This window comes from Apis laboriosa, unplaced genomic scaffold (genome assembly GCF_014066325.1).
Source record: "Apis laboriosa isolate Shangri-la unplaced genomic scaffold, ASM1406632v1 scaffold68_cov148, whole genome shotgun sequence".
NCBI classification, from domain to species: Eukaryota; Metazoa; Arthropoda; class Insecta; order Hymenoptera; family Apidae; genus Apis; species Apis laboriosa.
This window is the reverse complement of record NW_025224135.1, coordinates 5,511,820-5,526,863: the sequence shown is the minus strand read 5'-3', so window position 1 is coordinate 5,526,863 and position 15,044 is coordinate 5,511,820.

Here is a 15,044-nt window from a genome sequence, read left to right as displayed (position 1 = left end):
TAAACGTATAGATACTATAAACAAATTTTTCTTCACATGTACGATTTTTTGTCTTTTTAACAATGTTTTTAATGATATTTAACTGATTCAAATATGGATAAAAAAATAATTTAATTTTATCCTCTAAAATCTTCCTCTAAAAATATCTGATGATATAAATATACTATCGATGCTATAAACAAATTTTTCTCCACGTCTACGATTTTTCAATTTTTTAATTCTTTTTAACAATGTTTTCAATGATACTTAACTGATTCAGATATGGATAAAAAAATGATTCAATCTTACTTTATTACTCTAAAATTTTCCTCTAAAAATACTTCATGAATATAAACATACTATCGATGCTATAAACAAATTTTTCTCTACGTCTACGATTTTTCAATTTTTTAATTCTTTTTAACAATATTTTCAATGATATTTACTGATTCAGATATGTATAAAAAAATGATTCAATCTTACTTTATCCTTTAAAATCTTCCTCTAAAAATATCTCACAAATATAAATGTATAGATACTATAAATAAATTTTTCTTCACGTATACGATTTTTTTTTGTCTTTTTAACAATGTTTTTAGTGATATTTACTGATTCAGATATGCATAAAAAAATGATTCAATGTTACTTTATCCTCTAAAATCTTTCTCTAAAAATATCTCACGAATATAAATAGATACTATATATAGATACATATATATAGATACTATAAACAAATTTTTCTTCATGTATACGATTTTTTGTATTTTTAATAATGTTTTTAATGATATTTAACTGATTCAGATATGCATAAAAAAATGATTCAATGTTACTTTATCCTCTAAAATCTTCCTCTAAAAATATCTCACGAATATAAACATACATATAGATACTATAAACAAATTTTTCTTCACGTATACGATTTTTTGTCTTTTTACCAATGTTTTTAATGATATTTAACTGATTCAAATATGGATAAAAAAATAATTTAATTTTATCCTCTAAAATCTTCTAAAAATATCTCTGAATATAAACATACTATCGATACTATAAACAAATTTTTCTCCACGTGTACGATTTTTCAATTTTTTAATTCTTTTTAACAATGTTTTCAATGATACTTAACTGATTCAGATATAGACAAAAAAATGATTCAATCTTACTTTATTACTCTAAAATTTTCCTGTAAAAATACTTCATGAATATAAATATACTATCGATGCTATAAACAAATTTTTCTCCACGTGTACAATTTTTCAATTTTTTAATTCTTTTTAACAATGTGATGGATGTTTCCAATGATACTTAACAGATATGGATAAAAAAATGATTCAATCTTACTTTATCCTTTAAAATCTTCCTCTAAAAATATCTTACAAATATAAATGTATAGATACTATAAATAAATTTTTCTTCACGTATACGATTTTTTGTCTTTTTAACAATGTTTTTAGTGATATTTAACCAATTCAGATATGGCTAAAAAATTGATTCAATCTTACTTTGCTCTCTAATAAATCTTCTTCTAAAAATATCATACGAATATAAATGTATCGATACTACATACTAAATAATCTATGAATAATATGAGAGAGATAGAGAGAGAGATAGAGAGAAAGCGATTCATTCCAGTAGAGCCACGTAACACAATCGAAACGGTCTTCGGTTCAAGCTCGGATATCGCCCCTATCTATCGCACGATCGATCGAAGACGCGGTATAATTCGCAGTATAATTCTATCGACAACCCATTCTGTCGAACTGTGATTAGCGGCGGTGCATAAAGAGTCTTACCTGTGCTTCCACGGTTTATGGGAATATATCGGTAACGAGATTTAACTGGTCGAACGGTGTAATATGCGAGAAGGATCCCCCTTATTGGATTTACCGCGAAATTCTACGATTAAAGGCTCGGTGTTAGTGCACGCCAACGGATTGAATCGCTCGTCGGTAATAGTTGCGCCGCTAAAGATCGCACTTGTTGCTATTATAAACTGGATTGATTAACTTTTTTTTTCTCTCTCTCTCGTCTTATTACTCCCGATTAGCTATTCCCGTATATATGTTTCATCACATATACACAGAGATACACAGAGATTAATTCGTGATGATGAAAGGAATGAAAAGATGTACGTATATATATATATACGAGTGTATATATATATACGATCCCATATATATATATATATATATATATATATATATATGAGTGAGGTTTGCAACAATATTTGTATAAAGATATTTTTTAAAATGTTTCTTCTCCGACAACATTCGATAAAATTCGAGTGATTTTTTTCTAATCTAAATAGTAAGTAAATGTAAAAAATATGGAATAAAAATTTATTATATCGTTTAAAATTATAAAGTCGGTGATAATTTTATTCTAGCACGAATATTCCTCCCTTAACAATTCCAACGGATATATCGAATCGAATATTTTCCCTGGCATCTCGATGTTGCGTTTCGAGTATTTCGAAGCTGATAATCCACGAAACTGGCGGATTATTAGCATAATCTGTCGAATAGTACACGAGTAGTAGTGCTCGATTCTTTTTCCATCAACAAGGATATTTCCAGTTTCCTGCAACTGTTCCTTCCTTTTGTGCACTGTACACGTTGTTTTTCTCGATTCTTTTTCTGCTACTTTTCTGCAAGCATTATGCAAGTGGAACGTGCCACCAACGGGGTAAACATCGTGGCTCGGCTCGATTCGGAGGGCTTCCGTTCTCTCGTTTCGTCGCTTTTAAAAAAGAACGATGGTATTTTTCTTTTATGGAAGAAAATTTGCAAATCTCGTTCAGACGCTAGAAATAGCTACTACTAAGTTGGTAACGTAGATTGGCAAAGATTGGAATTCGTTGTTGTAGGATTCTAATAGATACATTTTCGTTTCACAAATCTTTGAAATATTTTTACAGAAAATTTGTTTATATTTGCTTTAATTATTCTCGCAAATATATAAGCATTTCAATCGATTCGATTCGTTTATTCATCCTCTAAATATTACGTTTTGTAATCATTTTAAACATTATATCAACGTAACATCTCTCTATATTATTTCGCGATCACTCCTTTTTCACAAAATAAAAATCCGTTTACCATAATAAATAAATAAATAATTATCAATTAATCATCACAGTTCGTTAACCGTGTCTCTTTGATGTTAAAAAAAAAAAAAGGAAAAAAAAAAAAAAAAAAAAAAAACGAAAACTCCCATAATAACTCGTCACGAGAGAAACACAAAATGAATAAATTCATAGGAATTAAGCTTTATTTAAAAACGACGCCCCGTTTCCATTAGTTTGTATCGAGTTTCACTTCAATCCTCTTATTAAAACGAAATTTATTTATATTAATTTGGAGCGCAATTGCCCGAATAAAATTATCTCGTTTATATATAAAACCCTGTTTTCCCCTCGGTTCTCGAAAGCGGGAATTCGAATCGTTTGAATCGAAAGTAAAATTCCTCCAGGCTCGCCGCCTCTGTGTTATAACGGGACGCAGTAAAAAAAAAAAAAGGAAAAAATAATAAATAAAACTGACTGATACTGAGAGGGCAAACGAATTTTCAACGCTCCTAGTGATTCTTTACGGAGGGAGGGGAGGGGAGGGAAGGGGGAGGGGAAGGGGGGACGTGACACGTTCGGAAAAATTGTCGTGTCAAAAACAATGTTTCCCATTGTTCCTCGGAAAGAAAGAACCATTGGATGGAAATCAAAGGGAAAAAGGAAACAGCTGATCGAGTTCCCGAAGTGAAGTGAAAACTTTCAAAAAACTGAAAATCTGAATTCGAAAATCATCGAAGAATTTCAATCGTGAACGAAAATCTACGTTTGTTTCGTCCTATCTATTTTTATCGCAAGTATATGAAGCGAATTATCCGTTTTGCGTTTGGAGAAGAATGCTCTTAATAAATCTTTGAACGTGTCTCGAGGAGCAATTTTAATTAGACGATTAATTGTTATCAAAGATGCACGGATCAATTCGATGTGCCTTCGATGATTGAGGAGAATATTAATTCGATATTGGAAATTTTGGGGATGGATAATAATAATAATAATAATAATAAGCAGATAGTTTAAATATTGAAAATTTTTATTAATGATAATTATATCATTAATATTATAATAATAATTATATAATTATATTATATTTAAGGATAATTATATTATTATTAGGGATAATTATATTATATTAAATCTTTGAAAAATGAGGTATATAGGTTATGATAATAATAATAATAATGATACAGAGAAGGAGGAGGAGAAAGGAAAATTGGTTATTTTTTGTTAAGATAAAGTGTTGAATATCGGGTGATATTTCGATTCTAATTGGAGATGGTTCTGAATCACACGAAAATTTAATCCACACATTACCGAATACTTAACGTAAACCAGCTCGATCCAATCCAAACGTAATGCGAGATATAAGTCAAACATAATTCAATCTAGTTTTGACCTAAATCAAACCTCGCTCAGACCTAACCTAAATCTGTACATAATCGAATACTACGTTCGAGCTAATTCGACTTAATGCAAACTTAATGTAAATGTGAGTTCAATCTAGTGCGATCTATCGTTTACATAATACTGAATCCAGTTCAAATATATTTCGGCGGTGTTGGCAAAGTGTTAATTCGAGCTTGATCTATATTAACGTGAGTTAATTTACGATAACGTAATCGATAACTTAACAATTTCAAGATTTCAACCAGAAATAATAAAAGATTGGATAAAAAAAGAATCTTTGAAAAAGAATTTCTGAAGAAAGTAATTTGTGATTAGTGAAGTAATTACTGCTTTCGTAAAAAAAAAAAAAAATAAAAAAGATTTCCATTCAAAAATATACAAAAAAAAAAAAAAAAAAAAAAAAGAATTTCATTAATCATCGTACTTAAAAACACGAAAAATTGTTACGTTGTACCATCGTTCATCAATAAATATCGAACGCGTGAAAATAAAACAAATTTCGATACATTTGGTCACACGTTGCAAAAGAGGAGAGGAGGGGGGAAAAAACGGACAGTAACAAATCACAGAAATATGATATCAATGTTTTCACACCCCGAAATTTCGATCATTCTTTTCAAACTGGTAGCCACGATCGAACGCCATTTTATGACCATCAAATAACCCAGAAAATTGAATAATTTCCACCGACGGATTACTCCCATAACTCGACGGGCGTATGGCCAAAAATTCGTAGCCGCGTGTGGCGACGAAAAAACGCTTTTTTTTTTTTTTTTTTTTTCGCGGAATCGATGGAGGACAGGACGCGGTCCGGGAAGCCATTAATCGTTTACGGCCTGTGCAGATCGAGTATTTGATGGCAAACAGAGGCAAACCCTAACGGCCATGCTTTCCTCCCTCGGCTAGCTTACGCTCCTGTAAAAACAGGAGTTAGCCCGATTGTCGAAGAGTTTTACAATCAACGCGCGTTTTCTATCTAGATATCGCGAGATTTTGCGTAAACGATCGACGAGAAATGTGCAGGATACTTTTTGAAAAGATCCATCTAAATATCTTGGAAATTATTGATGGAAAAATATTTTGGGCGAGAAATAATATCATTAAAAAATTTTTTCAATTATAGGTTTGTGTCTTTCTTGTCTTTGATACGATAAATTGTCCAAAAATTGAAAAATTTCGTAAATTAATTCTTTATTCCATTGTTCGATCGTGATCGGCCTCTACTTGTCTGACCATAACTGAATTACACTACTTGTTCAATCAATGCTATTCTGCTATTACTTGTTACTCTTGAAGTTGATTTTCCAAATTTTAATTATGTATCGATTTATAGGGAAAAATCTTTTACATTAAATGAAACGCTTTTTCAAATCTTTCGACTTTTTTTAAAGATATTTTTCAATATCATCAATAATTTTTCCAAAATATTCGAGTGGATCGATTTAAATATTGATATAACTCGGTATACGCGTGGAATTTAATTTTTTAAGCGCAGAAAATAACAGTGCATTATTTTGGAAAGATTTTTTTCGAAGCTGATACTTGTTCCGCTTTTCCGGTATTTAATTTTGGCGCGCATGCACGAGATGCGAAATGAGACGAACTAAATACACGAGATATGTCGCGGCTCGGGATAAACGAGAAAAGTTTTCGTTTACGAGAGCGTTAAATGAGTGGAAAAAAGTTAATCAAAGGATAAAGTTGTTGTGCCACGAAATATAGAAAATCTTAATTTAAACTTTTGGATAAAATTTTTTGTTTCTCTTATAGAATTGTAATATTATTATTTGATTGGTCAAACAATTAATATTATAATCCGAAAGAAATTATGCAGAATACTATTATTCCATCCTTTTCAATTTAACGCTCTATCTCACAATTCTTCTCACCAGAAACACATCGGGTTCACGCTCCCTTAAATCGTATCACCGCGATTTAAAATTTATTTTCCCCAACACCGTTTATCCCGTTTGATAAACGCACACTCTCCAAAGTTCGAGCGTCCCCCGGTGGTAGGAGGTCGAAACAGAAAAACGGGGAAAAAGAAGAAACTGGAACACGATTCGATTCAAAGTGAGGGGCGACGCCACGCGATCGTAACTCGCTCTAAAACCAGTTACGCGTACTATTCTACAGCGAATACGATAGTTACCCCTTTCTCCCCCATCTAAAAGTGTGGCCAAACTCCCTCCCCCCCCCTCCCCTCCCCGACGTATCCACCGTATCCTTTGAACGAGGAAATCTCTAAAATTAACCTCTCAACTCGGGGAAAGGTTTCCCGTGCATTTGCGCATGCGCGACACCGTACACCGCATGCTCGCTCTCCACACAGGAGAGCACGGTGTGTTCGTTGTTCCGTGCTGATGCGACCGAGGCAGGAAAAAAAGATCGAACCTTTGTAGGCAGAGCACCCTTCTTGTGTGCATCCTGAAGCAATTGGGTCTCCCTATCTAGCGAAGAGGATGCGTTATTATGAAAACTTTGTGCTTCCTGTTTTGAAAACCGGCGTAAAAGCCGCGGAACGGATAGCATAAAACGACGGGCGTTAGTTCGGTCGTGAGACGGATACGCGGCGGTGATGGTAGTGGGAAGGGGGGGGGAGGAGAGGAAGCTAGGGTAATTGCACGGTTAAACGGTGTTGCCACCGTCGGCGCACCCGTATCGCGGTTATTTTCTGATTTACCGACGGAGGGGGACCGATAGAATCGTGAAAGTTTCCGCGAAACGAAAACATGCCGCGTCGATCGCGCATTAACAAGCGCCGTGTATCGTGGTAAACACGGAAGGGAGAGATGCGTCAAGGAAGGTGAGTTATAAAGTTGGAGTTAGAAATCGGGTTGAGAGAGTTGGGCCTTTGTTTTATAGCATGCATATAAGGGATATATCGTAATGGATGAGGTGGAATAATCGATGATATTTTGCTTCATCGATCTCGCGTTTATTTTCCCGTCGTTCATATACTCACTTAATTTTTAATATTTAAAACGTTAGAAACGAACTTTTGAACGATATATGCTTTCGATTGAAAAGAGGAATTGTTATTATGTCCTGCTTAAATCTCCTATTATTTTTTATGAATGAAAATTTCTAAAAATTATAACTCAAATTGTTTATGAATAGAATTAACTACAACCATTATTTTACCAACTCGTTCGTAATCGCAGTTCGTTATCTCGGTTGTTACGACACACGCTAATTTACGTGACACACCACGCCATGTAGTCGTACGCCATGATCGTAGTTCAACAGGCCTGTTCACACCGGAAGAGATAGGTTCCTTGGAAAAAAAAAAAAAAAAAAAAAAAAAAAAAAGTCTCCAGGGTTCGAACCCCTGGGACACAGCCCCTGCCAATTACCGCTTAATGAACCTAAAAAAATGTCATTTCACAGCTAATTAAATCGTGTTTCCCGGCCTTACGGTGGAAATTATTTTCAATTCCCGATTCGCCAACGGGCAACGCTCCGCCAGCCGCGGCGAAACGGTTATTACCCTCACATGTTACACTCTCCGCGATACACATTTATTCGAGCCTCCACGTGAAATATACAACGTTCCAAAGGAACCAATTAACTCCCTTTTTCTTTTTGCCTTCGCGCGCGCTGAAAAATGTATCACTTGGTCGCCGAGAACGGTACGTACGATCGAAGAGAAACGGTCCGCAGATGGTCCTAGTTGTTTCGAGGATTTAAATTCTTGACCTAATCCCTGCGCACCGTTTCGACTATTAAATTAGAACAGGTTATCAAACTTTACGCGTTTCTGATTTTTTGCCGAGATCTCCGTTCTCGGATTGAAAATATATCCGTAGAGTATTATTTTTAAGTCTTATTTCATCATCGATAAATTGTTCTCAAATTTGATAATTTTCCAATTTCCAATTTTTATAGAAATAAAATTTCTTTAAAAAGTGATTGTTTCTCTATATATTCATAAATGTTCGAAATGTTCTTCTTTTTTTTCGAAATTTTTAATTTCTTTTTTCCGTGTCTCAATATAGTTGATAAATGATCGAAGTGTTTTTTGATTGTTTCTCTCACATATTCACGAATTCAATATGTTTTTTTTTTTTCGAAGTTTCTACCTTTTTCTATGTTTCAATATAGTTGGTAGATGATCGAAATGCTTTTTGAATAAACCGTACATAAAAAGTGTACGATAAAAAAGAATAAATTACGACGTGAAGTGAATTTAGAGGAAGAATAATGTTCAGGTAAATTGCAAGAGTGTTATAAAAAGACATAAAACATCGCGAATGGCTATATGTAACAACGATTGTTTCAGCAAATCGAGTCTTTAAACGACTCGAGCGTTAAACGCGGTTAAATTTCATGATGGCGTTATTGGCCTTGAGAGATGGAAGACGTTAACATTTTCTACATTATCTGGCTTATTGTCTTACATTTTCGTGGGAATAAAGATTATTAAAATTCTTTCCCTCGTCTATCGTCTTTTCGTCAAAATCGTTTGAAAACAATTTGAAAACGTTTCGTGGAATAACTTTATGAAATGTAAATGTGTCGCCGATAGTTGCGTCGCTCGACCGACGATAATTATGACACGCCACCGTATTACGTTTCGTATTAAATATGAATGTAATATCGTGCGCGTTTGTGTTTTAATATTATTTTAACGCTATTGAATGGAATGAACGTATTATACCTCGTATTAAATATTAAATTTAAATGTAATTCATCGTTACGTCGCTTACGTAACGATTTGGCTCGTTAAAAAAAAAAAAAATTGGTCAGAAGTATATGGTACAACGATATGCATCAATTTCGGGAGAAAAAAAAAAATTAATTCGTTGAATCGTTTTAATAATCGATGAAATTGGATTTCCATTTTAAAATCATTGATATTTTTTTTTTTAAAAACCATATATATTAATAATAGTTTATGGTGTAAATTAAATGATCGATGATTTATATTATTTTTCTCGTCATTCTGCTTGTTCCAACAATGTCCGATTAATAGCTGGCCTACACCACTTTTCTATCCTTCATGCTCATACATTTTACTTTTTATCCTTTATATTATATAAAATTGTATTTATCATATTACACCCTTTTTATCCTTTGTACTTACATTTTCACTTTTTATATGTATCGAGAAAAAAAGAAAATCCTATTGCAATTATAACAAATATTTATCGAATTAACAGGTTATGCTCGTGTTACCATCACGTTATATTTCCTCACAAGTCCATCCTATACTTAACCTTGTTTCGCAGGAAGGAAATTACGCAGCGACAACAGCAGCTACTTGACCTTTCCCTTATCTCTCTTACTCATCTCGGTTAATCATATTCCTTAATTTAAATAATCATCACCCAACACACACACACACACACACACACACACACACACACACACACACACACTTGCACCGTCTTCTCCCGAAGCGGAATTCTCGAAACGACACGTGGAAAAATAACAAGGCGTTTAAGCAGCGCACTCTGCAGGCTAGTTACAACACGTGGCCATGACAGTTTTGCCTCCAGGTAACGGTATTATATATTTAAAGCGCATCTCTACTGCCATGCAAACACTGGGTCGGTAAAGTGGGCCACCGATCAACTCGCTTCTTATCCGATTTCGTAGTAGCGACCGCTTCGTTACACGGGTCGGTTCGCTGCATGCCATGAGCAATCCCGTAGGTGATTTTCGTATCCAAAGGAATTCACTAGGGAATTACCGCGCAGAATACGGTTGGTCGGTACGTGAAGCTACGCGAAGAATGCACGAATTAACACAACAACAATTAATGATTTATCCGTAAAAAAAAGAAGGAAAATTTTTTTTTTGAAGGAAAATTTGTTGTTACTCGCCATTGTTAATTTATCGATTAAATCGGCTGGTACATTAATCCCTTTAATATATCAATTTGTAGTTCATTAATTACACTTGTTTGATCAATGCACTTGTCTGACCAATTATTGATCCACAGTACAGACGTTAATACGTGCTACGTAATTTGATATACCATTATTTACTGATCCTTTTAAATCTTTTTCTCCCCCTCCCCTGCTAAAAAAAAAAATTATATTTCAGATAAATCGATCGTGCATTAAAAATTTATTTAAAAATTTTATTAAAAAAATTATATTAAAAATTTAATTATTAAAAATTAATTATAAACGATATTAAAAATTTCGTTGTAAATTAAAAATATGGCGCATAGTATGAAACACGGTATGGAACAGATACAGATGGCGACGAGGAGAAACAGAGATCGAGGTAAGCAACGATGATAGGGGAGTGATCTCACCGACATTTATTCGAGTACACGAATAGAGATTCTATCAAAGCGCATTCTTTTAACCCCGATTACTCCGCGCAACTGCACTCCCGACTTCGACACGGAAACGCTTTTTCCTTGATAAATTTAATTTATATCGCCTTAACTCGCCGTGACCCGTGGATAACCCCGCGTTAATCGTTAACGAATGCTTCGCAGTTGCGCTCAGCCCCTTCCATCCCCCCTCCCTGCCCTCCTCCCCCGTGCTGATTGCGAAGTTGGACCGTGGTTTTAGCGCGATATCGATTCGGCAAACAAGATGTTTATGTAATCTTGCAGATGAAACTGCCGTGTACGGCTGTAACGCGCGATATGTTTGTTCATTAGGTGGAGATGAAAATATTTTACTTTGTTGTTTTTTTTTATCCATTTTTCGATTCGAATATTTTCGGACGAAGCGACATCGATAATTGTTAATTATTAATCAACTGTAACTTTAACTGTTGTAAAAACGAAAAGTTTTATCGTCTCGTGTGAAAATTAATTTTTCTCTCATCTCCCGATTTCTCTCGTTAAATAATTTTTGAAGAGATATTTTTTTTAAGTAGTTCGAATCAATTATTGTTATCCACGATGAATGGAATGCTAGACGTGTTATAATTCGCAATTAATTTAGCAATAAGGTAGAATAACATATCGCTGCTTCTTTTCCTTCTTTTTCTCGACTGTTCAATCGACTGTAGATATTTATTGGAACTGAAGAAAAAAAAGGAAAAAAGAAAAATAACACGATACTTTTGTTACTTCCACGCCACTTTGACATCGCATCTGGCTACATCTCTGGTTACACTCAAACGAGTGGTTACGATCGATGACCACCGATCAATGAAACTCGATAGATAACTTGGATTTTGTCGAGCGTTTCGACCCCTTAAATCGTCGGTTTTCCGGTTTTCTCTGAAAACCGATTCTAAAGGCATCTGCGGTCAATGGGGCCTCCTCAGACGTGTCGTTTCAGGACGATCTCGTTCGTCTCCACGCTTGATAATATACCGTGACAGAAATCCGCGGGATATGTTCATTTTTCCCCGAAATAACGAAAATTTTACACACACACAGACACACATATATCGAAACAAACCGTGACTGTATGAAAACACGCAACGAAAATTGTATCGAATTCAATATCGAAATTGCAACTTTTATTTAATTCAATTTCCTAATCCACGATAATAAAAATCAGAATAACGAATATATTTACTCCAACAAAATTTCCTTGTTCCTTGAAAAAAGGAAAATAAGAGAAAAAAAGCACAACATACACTTGCGTATCGATTGGTCCAATTTTTTTTTGCATACTTTTCTTAATTCAATTTTTTAATCCACGATAATAAAAAATAAGAATAACGAATATATTTACTCCAACAAAATTTTCTTTTTCTTTTTTTCCTTGAGAAAAGAAAAATAAGAGAAAAAGAGCACAACATACACTTGCGTATCGATTGGTCCAATTTTTTTTGCATACTTTTCTTAATTCAATTTCTTAATCCACGATAATAAAAAATAAGAGCAACGAATATATTTATCAATCAATTGCACACAGATTCAATAAAATTCAATTTCCAAAATTTCCTTGTTCCTTGAAAAAGATGGGAGGAAGAAAAAAAGAGAAAAAGAATAACATACGCGAGACCTGAATCGGTTGGTCCAATTTACAGCTTCCTCCTTCTCGGTTGTTTGTCGACAAGCGAGGCAAGCGCGAAAAATACAGATCCACGTAAAGGAAATAAATTAGATGGGTTGGAAACGAGAGCTGGAGAGCCGAGGACAGAGTCAATTATCGAGGACCCTTCCCCCTCCTCCTTCTCCTGCTCCCCTCCCCTCCCCACCGGTCTCTCGAGGGACAAGCGTCTTACCGGATGCGTTTTCGAACGCCTCGATGCGGTGTTCGCTCTCCGAGAAGAAGTGGCCGCGTCGAATAAACGAATAACGAGACGCGCCTCTCCGAGGCGAGATTCGGTTAACCACATCTCCTCGAGCGGTCTATCCGTGAGTCTCCTTTGGGTCGTCGTTTTTAATTGCGGTTCGTTCATGTTGCGGGATACTGGGCGGAATAGTGTTTGGTTACTCTCTAATGCCATAGAAACGGTGTGCGGTTTCGTTGTGAGCGCCTGGGGAACCGGTGCGCATGCTTTCTTGCGAAATGTTTGCAAATTGTCCGCTCTATTGTGCTGTACTGCTCGAATTGGATACTTAAACTTCGCTCCTTTTAAGTTCTATGTATATATATATATATATTTAATATTTTATTATATATATATTATATATATATTATTATATATTATATATATTTAATATTTTATATATATATATTTAATTTAAAAATTTCAATGATTTGTTGTTTAACACGTTGATTGCCGCGTCACCCATATTCACGATAATAAAAATAAGAATAACGAATATATTTACTCCAACAAAATTTCCTTGTTCCTTAAAAAAAAAGGAAAAAAAAGAGAAAGAGAGCATAACATATACTTGCGATTGGTCCAATTTTTTTTTGCATACTTTTCTTAATTCAATTCCTTAATCCACGATAATAAAAATAAGAATAACGAATATATTTACTCCAACAAAATTTCCTTGAAAAAAGTCTCTAATAGATAAGCCACATAATAATTTATATACAATCCATAACTAAGAAGTATACTTGTTACGACTAATCGAAGAGCATTCGACAGTCATATTATCCAAATTATAATCCAAATTATTCAAATTAAAATATATAAAAAAATATACTAAATCAATACTATTATTCAATACTATTGTCAATACAATTACTATTATCAATACTTCTACTGCGGATGCAAGTAATGGTGGAAACAAATGATGCGAGATATCTTGCGACCATCAGCACGACTCGTATTATTAAAATATCGATAGAAGTACACTTGATACAACGCGTAGCTTGAAGAAGATTTCGTTAGAAATACGCGCGGCAGTCAACGTGTTAAACGTGTATTATAATATAATAGCTGCACTACTTGTCTGATTTATGGCTGACCTACTCCATTCGCTTGAACGCGACTGCTATTTCTGTGATTATAATCATGTTTTTTTTCAATGAATAAATCATTGTTGCGAATCATTGAAATTATATCGATATATCTTTTACTTAAATTATTTAGATAAACGTATATTCACTGTACTTGCTGTGAATCATTGATTTATATCTATATATCGTATGATAATAATCTGTCTGACCAGGACCGTTTTATTCTACTTGTCGGCTCAAGTATTATACACGTCCGCCTGATTATCGATGGCTGCCTACATCGACTCGATTCAAAAATTCGCAACGTTTCGATATCACGATCGATCCCTGAGCTAAGCACAGGGAAAATGGGACAATTTGCTCACGCGAGAAAGGAATAAAATTTCGAATGGTGCAATTTATTTAAATCAAGGTAGCACATTTATTTCGTGTTTATGGATATATCGGGGACGAGAAAACGCGGTTATTCTTCTTCATTCATCGTCTTTCTTCACGCGAGAAAACGGTTAAAAGATTTCATTGGCAAAACACGCGTAGCCAAGTGTTTTGAAGCGTTCTTCTTGCATATCAAATGCTCGCCCGTATTTATCGCGATATTTGTTCCGTACAGTGTATATTATTATACTGTTTACAAGAGGGAATGTTCTTTTTCTGTTTTATAAACTCGTTCTTAAAATATATTCCTGCTTTTTATATCCCGTTATATTTTAAATTACGAAATAATTACACCCGGATAATTAGACGCGTGTTCGTGGTAAAATACTTGTTGAATGCGATGGAAAATTATTTTATCGATATTATCGAATTTAATATGTAATTATAATCTATTTTATCCCACTAATATTCGCCGCCCCTTATTTCTCTCCGCCCATCCAATGAGAAAGAATCACAAGTTAATTATTAACTCTCTTCCATTCAACGAACGAAAAATCAAAAAGAAAGAATAATAATAATATATATATATATCAATCGAAATTTATTTATATTATTTATTTATATTTATTTATATATTATATTTAAACGAACGATAAAGATTAAAAAAATAATCCCCAACAAATTAAATTTACCGGACAACCACACATCCTTTGAATCCTTCCCCTGTAACCTTCCATCGTCCCCTTATCCAGCAAAACTCTCCTCCCTCTCCTCACCGTGGAGAGATAAAATCGTCGCGACTAACGTAATCATTATTATCGAGTTTCAAACTCTCTGATTAAATATCAGGGCGAAAAAGAGAGACAGAGAGAGAGAGAGAGAGAGAAAGAGAGAGAGGGGAGACACCTCTGAAACGAGGTTGAGAAAGTTCGCGA